Genomic DNA, 20953 nt, shown 5'->3' on the forward strand with positions numbered 1-20953 from the left:
TCTGCTATCTTACCAATCACACTCTGGAAAAATGCTTTCAGTTTAGAAGAAAGACACAACAGGACAAGATTCAGTTTCTAAAGGAGAAGGGCGTTTGTTTTGGGTGCTTGAAACATGGACACACAAGCAAAGACTGCAGGTCGTTTGGATTGTGAAGTGTGTCACAGGAAGCACCCATCTGTCCTGCATGTGGAGAAGGAGGATACTACAAGGAGAACCTCCAAAGAAACTGTGAGCACTGTATCCGGGAAGCAGCAGACGTGTGGTCATATTGGTGCTGGTGAAGAGGATACTGCTGTTTTTTCCATTGTGGCTGTGCAGGTGAAAAGTCAGAAAAGTAATAAAGTTGTGCATACTTATGCTTTCCTGGATCCTGGGAGCTCTGGTACCTTCTGTACTACAAGTATGGCTGAAAGGCTGGGAGTATCAGGAAAAAACTGTAATGTAGTGTTAAGGACAATGGGGCAGACTAAAACCATCAACACTACTATAGTAACCGGTCTGGAGGTGTCTGGATTTGACACAGATGACTTTATTGAGCTACCATCTGTTCTGACACAAACAAAAATGCCTGTATCTAAAGTCAATGTGCCATGTCAGGATGATGTTGCCAATGGGCGTATTTGAGCAGCATTAGGCTACATGAAGTAGATGCAGATGTAGACTTGCTCATTGGAACCGACTCTCCTAAAGTTTTGGAGCCATGGGAACTGATAAACAGTCAATGTGGTGGACCGTATGCAGTGAGGACCAGAGTTGGCTGGGTCATAAATGGGCCTCTTCGTGCTGGAGACTCTGAAGGTACTGGTGTCAAATCAGGATGCATTGTTGTAACTGCTAATCACATATCTGTGGAACACTTGGAAAGTATGTTGATACAACAGTATAATCATGACTTTACTGAAAGAACAAGTGATGAACAACTTGAGATGTCAAGAGAAGACATTAAATTCATGAAAATTGTGGAGAGTACGACAGTGCTTAACAATGAACATTATCACATTGACTTACCTTTCAGAGTTGATGATCCTGTTTTGCCAAATAATCGCTGCATTGCACTACAAAGACTCCAAGGCCTGAAGAGGAGATTTAATAGAGACATTTCATTCAAGGCTCAATACGTTGATTTCCTTAACAACATGTTGGAGCAAGGATATGCAGAAAGGGTTCCCACAAATGAGCCCACTCTGGAACAAGGAAAGGTGTGGTACATTCCCCACCATGGTGTACGTCATCCAACCAAAGGAAAGTTGCGTGTTGTTTGATTGCGGCTGTACTTACAAAGGTATATCATTGAACAGTCAGCTCCTGCAGGGCCCAGACTTCACTAACACGCTAATTGGTGTCCTCCTTCGGTTTAGAGAAGAGCCCATCGCTGTTATGGCTGATATCAACGCCATGTTCCATCAGGTCCGGGTTCCATATAAGCACGTTAACTTCTTGCGCTTTCTATGGTGGCCCAATGGAGACGCTACAGCGGAGCCAGAGGAATACAGGATGTGCGTGCATTTGTTTGGAGCTGTATCCTCTCCAAGCTGCTCAAACTATGCACTGAGGAGAACTGCTGAGGATAATGCACTGCAATATTCACCCGATGTCCTTCGTACAGTTAAGACAAATTTCTACGTGGATGATTGTCTTAAGTCCACTGTGACAGAGGAAGATGCAGTGAAGCTCATACATGGGTTAACATCTCTCTGTAAAAAAGGCGGCTTTCATCTCCAAAAGTGGGTCACAAATAACTCAAATGTGTTTGCACTTATTCCTAGCGAGATCAGAGCAGTGGGTTTGGAGAACATGGATTTGGACAGGGACCAACTCCCTGTGGAAAGAGCTCTGGGGATGCAATGGTGTGTTCAAGGAGATACGTTCAGCTTCAGGACTGCAGTGCAGGAACGTCCACACACTAGGAGGGGCATCCTTTCTGTGGTGAGCTCTCTTTACGACCCGCTGGGTTTTCTGTCTCCTTTCATAATCCCTGCCAAGTTACTGTTACAGGAGTTGTGCAGAATGAACTTCAAATGGGATGAGCCAGTTCCCCGTGATGTCTCCGAACACTGGTCTGAGTGGCTCTCTGAACTTCAGCATATGAGTGGATTTAAAGTGGAACGGTGCATTAAACCCAAAACTTTGGAACACAAGTGAAAGCAGAACTGCATCATTTTTCAGATGCTAGTCAAACAGGATATGGCACGGTTTCATACTTGAGATTGGAGAGCACTGACAACGTGCATGTTTCATTTATCACAGGCAAGGCTCGTGTCGCTCCTCTAAAGCAACTAACCATTCCACGCCTTGAGCTTGCTGCAGCTGTGCTTGCTGTTCGAGTGAACACAATGCTGTTGAAAGAGCTACAGTTGCCATTGCAAAGGTCAGTTTTTTGGACCGATAGCACTACTGTTCTCAAGTACATCTTCAATGAAACAAAGCGCTTTCACACATATGTTGCCAATCGTGTCAGCACCATAAGAGAATCCACAGACAAAGATCAGTGGAGGTATGTAAACACCAAAGACAATCCTGCAGATGAAGCTTCTCGAGGACTAAGAGCTCAGGAGTTTGGGAAAGGAAAATGGCTAAAAGGACCGGACTTTTTGCACTTGCCCCCCACCAGGTGGCCGAAACTCGACTTGGACTCCTCTTCCATTCCATCTGATGATGCAGAGGTGAAAAGGGAACTTAAGGTGAATGTTGTTACAATACACAGTGACAATCCTCTCAGTCAGCTCGTTCACTATTTTTCATCCTGGAGAAAGCTTAAAACATCAGTGGCCTGGCTGTTGGAGCTGAAAGTAAGACTTTTACTTTTGAGCCGAAAGAGAAAAGAATATGTGGTCAACCAGAATGAGAATGTGGAAAAGGAGATTAAAAAATTCAAAGCCGCACTTGGAAAATCCAGCTTGACACCAAGCGCTTGGAGGAAGCTGAAAAGGCAATAATTCAGTTTGCACAAAACCAAAGATTCAGTACTGAAATTTCCTCACTAGAACATGACCCAAAGACTGTTTTTAAAGACAGTCCTCTGTATCGCCTCGACCCCTTCATCGAAGATGGCATCCTCAGAGTTGGTGGACGTCTGTTTAAATCTGCACTGCCGTGGGAGGTAAAGCATCCTGTGATTCTGTCAAAGGATTTGCATGTTTCCCAGCTCATATTGCGTTACATCCATTGCCAACTTGGACATGCTGGACGCAATCACATGCTGCACAGATTGAGACAGAAGTATTGGATCATAAATGCCAACTCTGCGGCCAGGAAGATTCTCTCACAATGTACAGTGTGCAGAAGGTACAGAGGAAAGCTTGGAGAACAGAAGATGTCCGACTTACCGGAGGAACGAGTTGTGCCTGATAACGCACCCTTTACAAATGCGGGAGTGGACTATTTTGGACCATTGGAGGTGAGGAGAGGTAGAACTGTGCTGAAGCGATATGGAGTGATATTTACCTGTATGCAGTACACCTTGAGGTGGTGCATTCCCTCGACACGGACTCCTGCATCAATGCTGTGCGAAGATTTATCTGCAGAAGAGGACCTGTGACAAGTGTAAGGTCAGATAACGGCACAAATTTTGTTGGTGCGAAGAAGGAACTGAGGCAAGCATTGGCCGCTTTAAATCACTCTAAAATTGACAGGACTTTTGTGCAGGAAGGAATGAGATGGAGTTTTAACACCCCAGCTGCATCTCACCAAGGTGGCGTTTGGGAGCGTCTGATTCGCTCTGTGCGCAGTGTACTTACCTCTGTTGTTGGACATCAACTGCTGCACGAGGAAGGTCTGCAAACGCTGTTTTGCGAGGTGGAAGCGATACTCAATGACCGGCCAATAACTAAGGCTTCAGAAGATCCCAATGATTTAGAAGCGCTTACTCCAAATCACATTCTCCTGTTAAAAGGCAAGCCCATTCTGCCATTAGGTCTGTTCGAGAAATCTGATCTGTACATTAAGAGGAGATGGAGGCAAGTGCAGTACGTTGCGGAACTTTTCTGGAAAAGGTGGACAGCAGAGTATTTGCTTGTAATGCAAGAAAGGCAAAAATGGACGAAGCAAAAGAGAAACTTTATTCCAGGAGATATTGTCGTAATCGCTGATGCCACAGCTCCAAGAGGCTCATGGATGATGGTCCAAACGAAGATCAGCATCCTGGACAGACCAATAACCAAGCTCTGTCTTCTCTTGGAGGCTAATAATTGACTAGACGACTCATTCTTTCTCCTATCTCTGTCTTCCATCTGTTTGTTTCTTTCAGATATGGAGAATCTGAAGATGTGAAGATTCCAGTTTAATGTTTAAGCTACAATTAGAAAATAGCTCCTGTGTGTTAAAGCTAAGGTTAATTGTGGGTAAAGTACCGTTACAATTAGGGGCTGGGTTGTTGGAGCTATATTCTTATTTTTGTTTATTTTTGGCTTAAGTTAATTTATAGCCCAATTTATTTCTTTTCTTTTCTTGTTAAAGTTAATTTGGTTTATTTTGTAGTTATGCTTTACTTGCATTGTCGTTTGTTGGTCACATGGTGTTATGTTCATTTGCATAAGTAGGTCAAGGTGAGAGGTGCCGCAGGCACGAGGGCATATGGTTTTTTACCAGCGTGAGAGAGGCAGCAGAAATGTCTGTAAGCTTGCTTATGTGTGTGAATAAACCTCCTCAAACTCAGTCTTGTTATGGACATTACCTTGCTTTGGTACCTCTGAACCTGCGTAAAGCCTAACCATGACGTAGCCTCAAGTGGCCATTTGAGAAGTTTGTTATTATTTGTTTTTGTTTAAGTTTATGGACAAATAGCCACTACAGACAGTAATAAAGTGTCTAACTTGATCCCATTTAAGGGCAGCACATATTCAGCCCAGTCATTTTATAAGTAGTGTTTTATATTTGAAAATGTATTGAAAGAAACCTGAAGGAGACAGTTTGAATGGACCTGATGCAGCTGATAACATTAGTATATATCTATAATTTACAAGGGCTTTGCTTTAGTTTGTCAGTTGAGTAGATGCTGGATCATCAGTACCAGAACAGACTCCAGCCAGTACAAGCAGGTGATCCACATCCAGCCTCAGCCAGTACCAGAACAGACCCACATATAGGAAATATCCACTCAGTTTTCCTGGGTTTACTTAACCAATGTTCTGCATTTTGCTTCATTAACCAAAATGAGTCTTCTTTGAACATTCTGATATATTAACAGTAGGTTATCCTGTTGTTAAGCAGAGCATCGCTTTCTTTTGATGGGCATTAGCCTGTTTCTTTCACATTGGTTCAGCGATGTCCGACGGTGAGTAAACAGAATGTTGCCTATGAACCTAATCTAGGCTTATTTCATTATTGTTATTGTTTATTTATTATTGTTATTGTTATTTTTTCAGGAAACAATCATTTTTGAGATGCACACAGAGAGAAAATATGGTGGGTAAAACAGTTCTGTTGGGTTTTACGCATGACGCGCAGCTTCCTCTGTATGTAGGTTTACCTGCTTCAACAACGAGCTGCTCCGTGTTACTGCCACAATCAATCAATTTAGATGATTTAGGAAGAATCAGATTGTTTTGGCTCCCTGTGCTACTGCAAAGCAAGAGGTTTGGTTGGCCATAATAAAATGGCTACATGGCCATAATAAAAGACACAAGCAACAAACACAGGCTGAGCAGCAAATGTGATATTTTAATGTGATCTTATTAATGGAGACTTCAAAAGAAAAATAACTGTGTTAAACAGAAATAGCTAAATTACAGATAATAAACAAGTGAAGCAAATAGCATTCTAAAAATAACCATGTTGCCCAGCAGATGAAATATATTCTTAAACATATTGTACTTGTACTTGAGTGGATTTGTCTTTTTTTTCTTTTACTTTTTATGAGAGTAATTGTACTTTTTCTTGAGTTAAGATTTTTTACCCACCACTGGCCAGCAGCCCCAGTACTTAGGCTGACATGAGACAAGGCAAGAGCAGAACAGAGTCAAAGCCAGCACTGCCCAAATCAGCAGTTTATGGTAAGATTGATGATGATATGGCTTATTTTTTTATTTGTTTATTGTATTCCAAGTGCTCAGCTCAGTTGATTTCTTTACTTTAGGAGTGTTAAAGAGGTTTTTCTAGTTTTGAAAATGTGGCTCATTTAGTTATGTAAAATTCTCAAGAATGCAGGGATAAAGTTCTCTAAAGACCCAGAGCCCCCGACAAATACTTTGTCCGGAGAGTGGGCTGACCAAACTCCTGGGCCATTTGTTCGACCCTGTCTGTAAATAAAAGACTTGTGTTTTTTTGAGCCGGGACGATTGAAACCCTTTTCACGTCATTTTAAAATATAACGTTACAGACAGAAATCATTTGTTGTTGTTGTCATCAACAACTCAGTGTGTGTTCTGTCAAAACCAGGTGCTATCTAGTTAAAATGTGGAACGACTTCAGTATAATTTCACTTTGAACAAAGGCTGCGCATTGTTTCATTGGGACGGATGAAACACAACAATATACATTTAAATAGTTTGTTATTCTTGTTTTTATTTAGAAAGCTTGACACGACTACATCTGCAGCCTGTTCTCTTGGTCTACTGTAAAGATCCTGTTATTTGGCTGTGAGTATCCCGGTGGTCCAGCCTGCAGCCTGGTGGCCTCTGCCCCCCTCCCGCTTTAAACTTTATAATACTTTCAACATCACTAGCTTCTAAACTGTAAAACTTTGACATTTAAAACTTCAGGATGTGTTAAAGTAGGCCTACTAACTAATCTTTCACGTGATCACGACCATGGAACAATAAACACAACTCGTCATTCAAAGAAATTATCGCTTGAGTGAATTTACTTTCCGTAAACAGCTTTTTTTGTACAACTCTGTGTCCACCTGATTTCTCCCGGTTCTGCTACTGTGTTTTATTCGTCCCGGCTCTCCCCTATAGGCCTATCTATATTAGGGCTGGCCACTATTATCGCGTTAATGAATTAACCTAATGAACTCCTAATTTTATGGCATGTTGACAGTTTATTTTTTTATTATTAGGCTATTATTTTGAATACACATACAGTCAAACCCTGGGCCACAGGAGGGGTGAGATCAGCCTGCAAATAACCCTCCCAAACAAGAAGCTTCAGCAGCGCTCCGCACGTACGGCAGGCGCTCAATGGATAGTAACCATGGAAACAGCTTTTTGCAGCTGTAGCCTATTTAACTTAATTAAAAATTAGCCTATAGGCTTCATAACTTTACCTGATAGGCCTTCATCTAGTTTTGCGGGGATGCTCTGCCGTGTGAATTCCCTCCTGTTGATGTCCTGTTCAGTAACAGTAATAGATTCTGGAAACTCACAAACTTACAAAAAGTTCATGACAATTGACCTCATTCTAACAGGGAAACTTGCAACTGAGCGCAGACTGTTTCTGCTGCCCCCTGATGAAAGAAAATGTTTCTGCTGCTTGCCTACCTCTTCAGGATGGCTTCCGCTTTCGCTTTGCTCCTCAGACTGAAGAGTTGGTTATATGGAGCAATTTTGACGAGAAGTTCCCTCGACAGATGGGATATTACGGAGTAGTTCTACTGTTAATGCGCATCACGGAGCGAAATGCAGCTTGAAGAACATGAACGTAGTCAGTTTTGTGTTTATACTGTATTGCGCATTTTCTTTCCTGCCCGTGGACGGACCGACGGTGAACAGCGGTGAGTTCAGTTAATGAGAAGCGAGAAATGGTAAAGAAAAAAGAATCAGGCTGTAGCTGAGAAAGTCTGTTAATGTCACTGAATTTGCGACATATCCCTACTTAGAAGCCTGTCATTCAACTGTGTTGGTACCTGTGATTGGCAGAGTTAAGAGGGATTGTTGTTACAGTTCCTGCTAAGTATCTCTGTTTAATTTAAACTTAATTTACACTCATCCCACAGGCCTACTGCAACTAAGTGACTAAGAGTGGTCCAAATAGGCCTACAAGACATTATTATTATTAGATTAATAGGCTATGTTTGATAAATCTTTACTTTTTATCTTATAACATGTCAGTAACAAACATTTAGGAAAAAGTAGCTTTTTTTTTTCTCCCCGAAGAGAAAATGATCTGGATTAAAGCAAAAGCAGCAAAAGCAGGTGTTGACCTTTCTTAAATGTTCTTACCTTTGTGCTTTGAAGTCAGAGAGAAGTAATACATACAAGACGACAACAACAAGAATGTCACAAATATCTAAAGGAACAGAGAATAAATATCTGTCTGTCTGTGTGACTCTCAGAGACACATTCCCTCTTTTACACCTACACGGCTTTCTCCAAACCTGTCGGACTCCCGGGCATCCACCAGTTCTCAGCCATGGGTCTGCTGGACGGCAGGATGATCGACTACTTTGACAGCGAGCACCAGAAGAAAGTTCCCAAACAGGACTGGATGAAAGAGAGACTGCCTGCAGATTACTGGGAGAAAGGAACACAGTCCCGTCAGAGAAAGCAGCAGAGTTTAAAAATCAACCTCGACATCCTGATTAAACGGACGGGACAGAGTGACTCAGGTAAGATCTGTGAAATGTGAACTGTATGTTTTGTTTTCTGCATGAAACTCCTGCTGGTTTGTTCTTTGAGTCAGGAACAAGATATATTTGCATAGCCACACAGTTTATAATTGTTGAAGAAACAAACTCCTTAAAAGGTCCATTCAGCAGCTGTTCCAGCTTTTGGATCCTAAATTCATATTTTTCTGTCCACTTTCAGGACATTGTGGCCATGTTAGCTTAATATTTCATTAAAAGAGTTCTTGGCTTTGCAAACAGCAGTTAGTAGTCGTGTAAAGAAAGAAAAAAGAGAGCTGAGAGAAGTTCAAACCCTGGCTCTTTACTCACCTCCGCCCAGCTGACCAATCACAGCCTGAAGATGGTGTGACTGTTGGTTTCTTCAAAGAATGGTTGAACAGTTCCCAGTGACCATCGAATCAGCCTGGGGTTGATCGAATAGGCTATAATTTGCTTGAAATGCCCATCTTTGCTATTCCACCAGCCAACAAGCAGTACACTGATCCCTTTATTTATGTTCAGCAAAGTCAGTTTGCCTGTGTGTGTTGGTGCGACGCATTAATCAAATTACTTACTAAACTGAATATGAATTGTTTCACTGTTCCGGTGCTCTTTAGGGTCCCTGTATCATCCGATCATTCAAATATTCCATTTAATCTGGCAAACCCAAAAGAATCAATATTTCGTTTTTCTGTATGAACCAAATATGAAAATTGACGTTTGTTTCCTTGCTTTCAGTTCGACATGGGAAACCAAAACGAAATAATAGGTCGACTTTACGTTTTCTTTATTTTTCTTTGATTTCCCACAGACGGTAGACAAACTAAAGACCCATTCTGAGATCATTATTATATTGTTTTGACAGTGGCCCCAAATGTAAGTCAATATTTTCCGTATTAATATGTAGCCTAATAATCCTGATGCAGATTGGCCCCCAGGTCTACAAAGAACGGAGGCTGCTCGCAATAATATTGCTTCATTTTGTTTGAAGTTGTGACCCTGACACAGACACCTGTCTCTCTGTGTCTCTGTCCTCATCGCTCAGAGACACCTTTGCTCTCTTTGACCGTCTCTCTGCTCCAGGATGTTTCCCTCTGAAGCGACTGTGAGCTGCACTTTATCAGAGGTGCTGAAGTTTACATTTGTGTGGATGTGTAGACTTGTGAGATTTGTCTGATCAGTGTTGAGGTTTTCCACCTCCGCTCGTCTCATCCAGTAGCCTACAGTCCTAGACGGGCTCTGTGTCTGTCAGACGATATAAAGGGGATAACCACCATATCAGCAGCACAATAACGCAAGGTAATTCCACAGCAGAGGGGCGGGTAGATTTTGTTAAAGTATTATGACTTCATTCTCATTAGACTGTGACTTTATTCTCATAACATATCTCCAAATATTATTCTGCAAATTTCAGAACGCATAGTTTCTACGTTTCAGAATAAAAGCTGGCGTCTGGTTCACTGTTTCTACCTACCTTTCTACTTTGGTGTTTTTGAATTAAAAAAAAAAAGAATAAACTTATAAACATGTTATACTCTTTCCAAGACTTATTTTTTCCTATATTGTTTCCACACTTCGCTGATCACTGCTAACACAATTGCTTATTCTACTGTGTGTGTGTGTCTTGCTGGGCTGGCACATACACAGGATCAGTGTTGGGCAAGTTACTTCCAAAATGTAATATATTATAGATTACTAGTTACTGTCATTTCAAAGTAATTAGTTATTACTGTCTCTGAATTGTAATGCTTTAAACTACTTTTGCCTTACTTTAACAGTGTTTTTTTTTAATGGGTGCATTAGCGAGATGTGCTGCAGGTGGGTTCTACTGATGTGCAGTTATATCTTTGTCTTTGTCATAAAAATGAACCTGATAAGTATTGAGGGGGAGGGGTGGGTGAAATAGGATAAATCGTGTCCCCATTAAAGATGCTGTGCGTATTTACGCACGAGGTACAGCTGCATAACGTCACTGATTATTTGAATCTCCAGGCACCCCGACAGGCTCTAAACAGCAGTAAAACTGTAAAATGTAAAACTAAATATTGATTTGTATTTGGTTGGGCCAGATTAAATGGGGATAATTAAATGATCGGATGATACACGGGTAAAAGCCAGACGCCATAGGTTTGTGTTGTTTAGATGTGGTGATAACGGTGCACTTTTTAAGACATCTCTCCTGGAAGGCATTCATAGTGTTGCTCTCAGTTGTTGAAATGACAAGTTACAGAAATAGTTTTGCCATAATCCACAAATATTCAAACTGTGTTTCACTGTCCTCTCTCTGGATTCAGACGTCCATGTTCTTCAATGGATGAGCGGCTGTGAGGGGAACATGCAGCCCAACGGCAGAATTACGTTTCACCGTGGTAATGTACAGCTACGATGGAAACGACTTCTTGTCCTTTAATCACACCAACAAAGTCTGGGTTGCTTGGACTGAAGCGGCCATCCGGACAAAGGAGAAGTGGAATAACCAGGTCCTAATAGAAGTCACCAGGCAGTACCTGGAGAACGAGTGCATGGATTCGTTGAGGAATCTTGTGGCTTATCAGCGAATGCGCCTTCAAAATGCCCGTATGTACAACAGAATTTTTTTCATAGTTTGTTTTGTAGATAATAAAGAACCAGGGCTGTTTCAAGGGCAGCTCGACTTGGTTGAAGATAAATGAAGATGTTTTGCTCAGAAGCTTGTTCAGTTCTTACTGGACTGATTTTATTTGAACCTTCCTTTGATTAGAGATTTGTTTGTAAAAGTCCTGCCCTTTAGCTTTAAATAAAACTTATAGTTTGAGTTTTGTTCTGCAAGTTCAGGAGCTTCTTCCTACAAGTGGGGAGGAGGTATTTTATCAGCATCGTAGCCTTAAGATGCTTTGTGGAAACGGGGCCTGGGTTGTACGTTTCTGTTTGGCCAACAGCAAACAATAACATTTATTTTTTTCTGTCCAGCTCCACCTGAGGTCTTCATGTTCTCAAAAAACACCACTGTTGAGTCAAAGGTCATGTTGACGTGCCTGGCCACAGGTTTCTACCCAAAAGACATCATCCTGAACATCAAGAGAAACGGTCGTGTTCTAACTAAAGAGGACGGAGTGGTTACCTCGGGCGTTCGACCAAATGAAGACGACACCTTCCAGAGAAGAGACAGTGTGGAGATTTTAAGGAGTGACACGTCTACATTCACCTGTGAAGTGACTCATCCTGCATCCAGGTTACATGTAGAGAAGAATGGGGTAAGAAACTTTTAAAGTTATTTACCATTTGTTTCTACATTATTGCAGAAAGTGTTTCTTATGATTGAAATCACTGTACCAGCAAATGTTCTTTGTCTTAAGCCACAAGGAAGTCCCTGAGATTTAGCTTTGGCCATCACGTCTTAACTGTTCCAGTAACAAATTCATATCAGGAAACACAACATTTACTACAAGGAAGTAACCGCGACAACATTTAGAAAGTTAAGAAACCGATGAGATCCACATTACAATCGATCAGAATGGCTTTACATGACAGGAAAAATCTAAAATCATGAGTTAATGTCTTTGTTTAGCTACAGTGCGGTAAAAGCTGCATATCATTAAGATTATAATTTTTCTATTTTGTCTAAATGTGATTGAAGATGGTGCTTGATGAATTTATTTTTGTATCATGGTTAGATTCAATTTGTAATTTTTTAATTTAAGTTTAGCTAAAGTTCAATATTCACTGACAGTCTATTTTTGACTGAAGCCGCGTCCAGCAGCACAGAGCAGATGAACCAGGTTAGAAGTCAGACACAATGGCATAGAGAATCTGGTTGATTTTCAAAATAAAACACCCTTTGCAGACTCCAATAAACACAGTTAAAACAGACCACAACAATTCGTAGCTACTTAATCCTGGAAGAAGCACAAAAATCAAGGACAACTCAACAAATAAGCAAAATCTGAACTTGCATGGTCTGTCACACAAGGATGACAACGGAATGATTAATCTGTTACTGCCTGACTGTCAGATGTGCGGGATAATTAACCTACATTTTAATCGCCATCTTCACAATTAGCTAATGGCGTTCTTTCAAATCGCAATTTCGATTTGAAAACGATTAATCGTTCAGCCCTAGTTTTTACAAACAAAAGAAAAAAATTTTGAACTTGTAGAAGAAAAGAACCTTTTTTTTTTTTTTTGAGACTTGACATGGTCTCCTCTCAGAACATCCTCTTTTTCTGTTTAATGTATTCAAATGCAGCATTACTATCACTCACCTTCTACATTGTCTTTGTATATTGAAAAAATGTTCAAAGTGAATATAAAACTAATGTGAATGTTTTCTGTGTTTTAGATCATAAACTCCCTCCTGGACCTGGAGGACTTGGACCCATCATTGGTGGGGTTGTAGTGCTGCTCGTGTTGGGCGTAGTCGGTGTGGTGCTGGCTGTCTTGTGCAAAAAAGGCATAATTGGTAGGTGGCATTTATATGTAACCATCGTCTTCTCTTGACAACATGATATCAGTAGAGTGGAATCATTTTTTTCTAAAATTTATTTTATATTCTTTAATAAAATACACAAACAATGTAATTTCTTTTATTAAGAGAAAACAAAACAAACTGAACAGTAAAGTTCTGTGCTTAAAGAACAGCCGTGGTTCTTTAACAGTAAATCGTGGTTTATGCTTCATATTAACATTTTACCAACAAGGACATCATCAAATCATTAATATGTAATAATCGAGTTCCATGATGAACAATTGAAATTTTGCTGGGAGCTTCCTGGTTTCTGCCTCACAGTTAATAGTTCTTTGTTGTTTTCTGTTTCAAAGATACATACAATACCTTTTACTACCTGTAGTACTTAAATATCTTTCTATATTTCTTATAAAATGCCAATAAAAACCACCATAAAAAAAGGATTTCCTTTAGCCTGTAGCTTCTTTTTGGTTCAGAACTCCAGTCAAAGAGGCTTAAAGCGTGCAGTAAACAGCAGGATAACTGATGGAGTTCATTTCATCTTCTTTAGCCCCGCAGTAGGAATGTCGTGCCAACCCACCATGCCTATTAGCATATTAACAGCTAGAGTTTAGTGTTAGGACTATAAATACTGTGAGACTACAGACGTGTTCTACCCTGTTGTTTGCACTGAGATATGCATCTGTTAAATATCTGTAGTTGTCAGGCCACTAGAGACAGAGTTGCTCATTGATGAGTAGGTTTCAAATATTCCCATGTGATTATTTACTAAATATTAATAATCTTAATATAAATGATCTGCCACAACATAAAACTCAATAATGTGATAGAGGATTTTATCAGTATCACCCATCCCATCACCAACATGTTGATTAACATCTTAATTTTGGACCAAATAATGCATTCAACTTTAAAATTTACATAATTTGCTCCGAGACGGTCCAAGGCCCGCCCACCATAGTCTCTTAAAATCCTGTGGGGAAGCACTGACTTCTGAATCAACAGTTTAAGTGAAGACTTTTGATTGTCCTCAGATTTAATCTGTGTTCAAACTGTGAACTTTAACGCTGTGTATTTTTAAAGTCAACATGCTTTTGGAAGGACAGATGCAGATTTAGACCATGCCACTGATTTCATCTATGATCTATTAACATTGTCTTTTTTAACAGGACCTGGAGCCAACAGTTCACAAGGTAACTACTTTAAGTCTCTCGAAGTTTTATGACGTTTATTGTTCAGAAGTTACTTTAACTTGATAACTGAACAAAATAAAAACAGTTATAAGATGATGGGCCTTAATGTTTCCTGTGTGAGGACAATAATCCCAGTAACACAGCAGACGACACCAAACCTCTCAACAAGGGTGTTTTCCTCTAGAAACACAAAGACGTGATGTTTCATTGAGCTATTAGATACTGTACATTTTCTTTTCATCACGGGGTCAAATAGGTTTCTCATTTAGATAAATCTATCAGCAGATACCCAATATTAAAACTGAATAAGACCAACCTTATTGTTGAAGTTAGTCAGCTGTACATTGGATATTCCAGAAATATCTAAATGGATAAAATAGTTTATTTTGTGTGTACCACTTACGGGCGTAGTTGTTAACCAAGGTAAGCGCTTTATTTCTCTGCTCTGTATTCTAAAAATGTTTTTATATTGTTACAACCCTGACTCAGAAGCAGGAAACACAAAAGTCTGCTCAAACCAAACTTAAGTTTACACAATTTAGTCCTTAAGTGTCACAGAGTTACCTAAAAGACCATGCCACTGACTTCATCTATGATTTATTGTCTGTTAACATTAAAACCTGGACAAATAAAATAAAATCTACACAGAGTAGAACTTTATGGGACAAATTGGGTGAACTGACCTTTTTAATGAAAGAGAAGGCAGAAAAAACATTAAAACCGAGAGCAGTTTTCATTATCTGTTGTGTTTGTGTGTGTGTGTGCGTGTGTGTGTATATAAAATACACACATGAAAACATCTCATGTAATCTCATAATTACATTACAGACCTCTGATGTTGTGTTTTGTGGGCACTGCTGTGAGCTCGCACGCTCACACACTTGTTTCTGTCACTTTGTGGGAAGGCGATTAAGCTAGCCGCGCCTAAATTTGGAGTGCACACGTATTAAAGCCTTTATGGTAACTGAAACGGCCCAGAGCGAGCTGACAGGCAGGTTAGAGACTTTATCCTGTCAGTTTGTCTCTTTACAAAGACAAGTGTTGCAGTATGAGAGTCCTGCCTGAAGAGAGGCTGTGAAGTCTTCATGTTACCACATACAACATTATTTATCAAACCGGGTCGGACTGGATGAATTTAGCTTGAGGAGGATACAACTGTTTCCAAAATACGGTGTCTATACAGTATGGAAATAAGATTAAGATCTATTCTTTGATTTAGGGTTGCTGGAAAAACATTGAATAAATTTGTTGACTTTTGTTGCTGTTTCATCACCATTTATAGCGATACAGTGGTTTTATGATCAAATAGTTTACTAGAGCACAACATTGTCTACAAGAGTGCAAAGTGTTTCATAGATAGCCTCTTAATTTTGCACCAAATAATGCATTTAACTTTAAAATGTACAAAATTTGCTCCGAGACGGTCCAAGGCCCGCCCACCATAGTCTCTTAAAATCCTGTGGGGAAGCACTGACTTCTGAATCAACAGTTTAAGTGAAGACTTTTGATTGTCCTCAGATTTAATCTGTGTTCAAACTGTGAACTTTAACGCTGTGTATTTTTAAAGTCAACATGCTTTTGGAAGGACAGATGCAGATTTAGACCATGCCACTGATTTCATCTATGATCTATTAACATTGTCTTTTTTTAACAGGACCTGGAGCCAACAGTTCACAAGGTAACTACTTTAAGTTTTATGAAGTTTATTGTTCAGAGGTTACTGTCACTTGATGATCGAACAAAATGAAATGTTGTCTGGTTTGTGTGCTTTTTGCTGGGTGCTTGAATGAAAGACTACAAAAATATTTTGTGTGTGTGTGTGTGTTAACCCCAGTAACACAGTGAATGACACCACACCTCTCAGCATGGGTGTAATTAATAAATACATTTTCTTTTCTTCACAGGGTCAAAATCGTCTCTCAGCAGCGGTGGCTCTGGTGGCTCTGGTGGCTCTGGTAACTCTGGTAACTCTGGCTCCTCCAGTAAGTATCTGTGACACCTGATTGAAAGCTACACTGAGCAGGTTTATACTTGAGTATGCCTAAGTTGTCTTCTGCCCCCCAGCGACTAAACGTCTTTTAACAATCTAAGTGCCCATTAATTCATGCCGAGTTTGGTAATAACCCAAAGTTAATATCCTTTAAGTTAGTCAGCTGTACGCAGGATATTCCAAAAATATCTGAGTGGATAAAATAGTTTATTTTATGTGTGTTAACATTTGTTTTCATTAACAGGTGCACCGCTTTTACCTCTAGCTGCTCCCCCTGGTAAGTGTTTTATTTCTCTGCTCTGTATTTTAAAAGTTCCTTAAATTTTAAGGAAGCGCTACTGCCGACTAGCGTTTGGGGGTGTAATCGCAGAATGACGGACACACCTACGCACAAGTATAAATGCAGGCTACGTGCGTAGCCTACGGCGTAGGTACACACGTAGACCCTACACAGGAGTATAAATGGGCCTTAAAGCATGCTTAAACCAAATTTAACTTTATACATTTTAGTTCTTGCGTGTCGCAAGTTCCTTAAAAGACCATTACACTGTTTGATTACTATGACTATGATTTATTAACATTCTCTTTATTCACAGCTGCTGCCAACAATGGACCCAACTCTGCTCAAAGTAAGTACTTTAAGTCTCTCGAAGTTTTATGACGTTTATTGTTCAGAAGTTACTTTAACTTGATAACTGAACAAAATAAAAACAGTTATAAGATGATGGGCCTTAATGTTTCCTGTGTGAGGACAATAATCCCAGTAACACAGCAGACGACACCAAACCTCTCAACAAGGGTGTTTTCCTCTAGAAACACAAAGACGTGATGTTTCATTGAGCTATTAGATACTGTACATTTTCTTTTCATCACGGGGTCAAATAGGTTTCTCATTTAGATAAATCTATCAGCAGATACCCAATATTAAAACTGAATAAGACCAACCTTATTGTTGAACTTAGTCAGCTGTACATTGGATATTCCAGAAATATCTAAATGGATAAAATAGTTTATTTTGTGTGTGTTTTAACTTTGTTTTCATTAACAGATGTACCACTTATGGACCAAACGTAAGTGCTTTATTTTTCTGCTCTGTATTCTAAAAATGTTGGTCCTGAAATTTTATGTTTTTATGTGAATGATTTTTATATTCTAACCCTGACTCAGAAGCAGGAAACACAAAAGTCTGCTCAAACCAAACTTAAGTTTACACAATTTAGTCCTTAAGTGTCACAGAGTTACCTAAAAGACCATGCCACTGACTTCATCTATGATTTATTGTCTGTGTTAACATTAAAACCTGGACAAATAAAATAAAATCTACACAGAGTAGAACTTTATGGGACACATTGGGTGAACTGACCTTTTAATGAAAGAGAAGGCAGAAAAAACATTAAAAAGCGAGAGCAGTTTTCATTATCTGTTGTGTGTGTGCGTGTGTGTGTGTGTGTGTGTGTGTGTGTGTGTGCGTGTGTATAAAATAACACTTATTTTCTTTCCTACAGCCAAGGACTCGCCCAGTAACAACACCAACGGCTAGACAAATAGTGTTCTGGATGAAAACAGACGAAATAATGAGGAACTGCTTAATTTCTGCAGATAATATAATTACATACATGAAGATTCACTTTGCTCTCTGGAACCAAATTTAGCAATTCAACAGATACATTTACTGTGGGATACAAACGTAAACCGTGAACCTTCAATATTCAAACAGCACCGACTTGTTGTTGTAGCACTTTGTACCTTGGAAACAGATGGATGAGCACTAAGTAAAAGTTATAGTGCTTATCTAAAATAGTTAAAAGTTGAATGAGCTTGTTTTTGTCAGGGTTAAAAGATCGTAGGTCAGGTTTGGATTCAGGATGATTTAGAAAAGTATGAAAAAATTAAAGCACCTTAAAGAGAAAAAAAATATGTTGTTGGATCAGAGATCTTAAATGCTAACATTTACAACTAAATTTCCACCAGCGCTGAAAGTAAATGGAATAAAGTCAGTGATGGAAACAGCTGTTTGTTCGTCACGCTGTCAGTGAAAAAAGGTTTTCAGTATTGCAATCAAGGTGGGTGGGACACTGGGGGGGTTAAATTAATGGACATTTTTTATTATATATATAACTATGATATATTAATATAATCATATTGACGAAATTGAGTCCTTTACTTATATAATTTGCATAATTGAATCCATTTACTACAAATGATAGTATGCTTCACATTACTGCTAACAATCCTCAGGAAAACTCAATTTATTTTAATTTTATGCTGTGAAAACATTGACTTTAGACTTGCTGCAGATGATCCACAACAGGAAACGTAACTTTTACAATAAATACAGCAGGTGGATTATTCAACCTGAGGATGTTTTAAATTCCACAAGATTAAAGTGCATGGAAACCAATGGCTACCTCAAAACACACAATTGGAAAGAAGCTTTTAGCGCTTAGTTCAGTAAACGTGATTTGTAGTAAATGAGCTAAAATGCATAAATACACTGGTATGATCATTTAAGTAGTCACAGGGTTCAGCCTGGATTAAAAAGAAGTAATCAATGTATTTTCAAATGGGTGAAAATCATTGATCATTTAAAGCAAATTACTGCTTAAATTCATTTAATACTCTGTTGTAAATAATGTTTTTATTGTTTAAGCTCTTAAAAAGTGCCTTTTTACCGCCTGTTTATCTGTCACTATAAAATATGCTCACTGATTGATTTATAGGACTTTGAATTAAGAATTTCATCAGTTCTTTACTCCAAGATTAAATTAATACTGTTTGCAGAGTTTTACTGTAAACACATTAATTTAGTGACTTACTGGTAAATTGTTTTTGGTGGGTTTTTGCCTTAAACAAATGTAATATATTTTTTATTTGTTCTTTGGCACTTATGTAGTCAGCAAATATGGAAATATTATTATCCAGCTGTTTATTTTTTAAAGTGTGAGGATCGTTTGCTTATTTACCTGTGGTGTAACATTCACTCCTGGGGATAATATTTCTTTAAATATCTTTTTTTCTTTGGAAATAAAATGAAATGACATTTGAAGAAATCTCCAGTGAATCCTAAAGTCTGCATTATGTTATGTAGTTTGTCAGCGATAACATGGATTGTAAGACTGTAGTGGAGATTATTAAATATTTGCAGCTACTGTCTAAAAAGTTATAATTAGTCATTAATATTTAATTGTGAATCTGTGTGCCAAAATTTTTGGATAGAAATTCAATTCTATTTTTTGTATGGTTTCTTTAAAAGGCCAAAGCCAAAACATGATCACATTAGTATTTCCCCTTTTACTTGTGTTGTCTCTTTAAATGTTCCCTGTTTGGGGGTTGTGGTGTTTGAAACATGTGCTCATGTTAAATAAAGGCAATCATAACAAAATGGTTGTTGAACCTGCAGTAAAGAGTTACCACTGTCTCTATATACAACATCTTGGTCCGCCTGGTCCATCAGTTCAAAGGGAGGACTCGTTCCACAGGTCCCACTGTGCCTCCCTCTCGGCTGCAGAGTGAAATGGTTGGGGGCGGCCGCTGTGGCACCCATGCAACGGAGAGAGACTATGTACGACTATCACGACCAGGTAGGCAAAGCAGGCACTTGTATATTGCCCTGAGAAGGGCTGATTATGTAGGCCTACTTAACCCACAGCAATAATAACCGTGAGTGTCCCTTTAAATTCTATGATTGTTCTTATGCTGGAATCCCCCTAATGTGGTTCCCCCCCACTGGTTTGCTACACAGTGCCCACCTGTAAAGAGCTTCTGTGGCGGTATGCACCATAACATGTTGACCTCCAAAGGATATCTCCAAAATGTCTTATTGGATTATTATAAGATCCCCACATTTTTTTTTTTTTTTACATTTTTGTGTTCCTAATTGAAAACTGTTTATACTGTATTTTCTCCAGCTGTTCATCAGGATGGTGGATGTTTGGATTTAAAGTTTATGTGCTATGCAGTCAAGGCACTTTTTTTGTCTGTTAATTGCGTATTGTTAATATGAATGTGTATTCCAATTTTTAAATATAATTTCTTAACTAAAAAATGTGTTTAGCACAAGATGGTGGACGTTTGCATGTTAAATTTACTATGTGTGTGCACTTTCTAAAACTAACCTGGTAATGCAAACAAATGTTTGGAGATTGGAATGAGGTGTCTGATGTGATTGCCGAAGGGTTGGGGGGTTCACTTTGGTTTGATATAGGGCCCTACAGATCTCTTTGGGACCCCCAAGATGTCTCCCATCCACTCATCATCACAATCATTCATTCTTCCTCATAACTTCCAGATCAGTTCCTTCACAACTCAAACTTACAGCTGTCGCCCCATCATCAAGAAACCTGGTCTGATCCCCAACATCATTTCCAACTTCCCATCTATCTTCAGTCTCCCCCTCTTATCATCTTATCACTGCTCAATTTAAAACAAAAACTCAATTATTTTTTTAAACCTGTCCTGCCCAGCAGGCTGGTATAGAGTATGATGAGCTGGATACCATATTGTGCCAGACAGATTTTACTTTAACAAGAGAGTATGAAAATACTCCTTTGTCTGTTTTATTATTTATTTAATTATGTATTGATTTGTCACCGGGCCGGACAGGGGGCAGACACGGGGATGGGGGGGCACAAACAGACAGCACAGAGAAAGGACAACACCTGCAAGAGAAGGGGGATGGAAGGTGGGGACAACAGTGAAAAGCTGTGGGAAACACCAATTGCAGAAAGCAACGAAACCTGCAATAGAACAGAGAGGGGGGCTTGGGGAGGAGAAGAACAACAACAAACAATAAAAAAAATAATAGTAAAAGACAACCAGCCGAACAGCAGCAATAAACAGCT

The 20953-nt window shown here is 39.3% G+C and overlaps 1 long non-coding RNA gene and 1 pseudogene across 1 annotated transcript; both read left to right on the plus strand.

Annotated features, from left to right (window-relative positions):
* Positions 1 to 7381: 7381 nt before the first annotated feature.
* LOC119907977 lies at positions 7382 to 12906 on the plus strand (annotated as a pseudogene).
* Positions 12907 to 16110: 3204 nt separating this feature from the next.
* On the plus strand, positions 16111 to 19494 carry LOC119907991. Its single transcript, XR_005445161.1, has 2 exons — positions 16111 to 16389; positions 17618 to 19494. It is a non-coding gene; the product is annotated as an uncharacterized LOC119907991 (long non-coding RNA).
* Positions 19495 to 20953: the final 1459 nt, after the last annotated feature.

Source organism: Micropterus salmoides, unplaced genomic scaffold, assembly GCF_014851395.1.
Source record: "Micropterus salmoides isolate LMB-PRFRI ecotype aquatic unplaced genomic scaffold, ASM1485139v1 Ms_hic_scaffold_17, whole genome shotgun sequence".
Taxonomy (NCBI): Eukaryota; Metazoa; Chordata; class Actinopteri; order Centrarchiformes; family Centrarchidae; genus Micropterus; species Micropterus salmoides.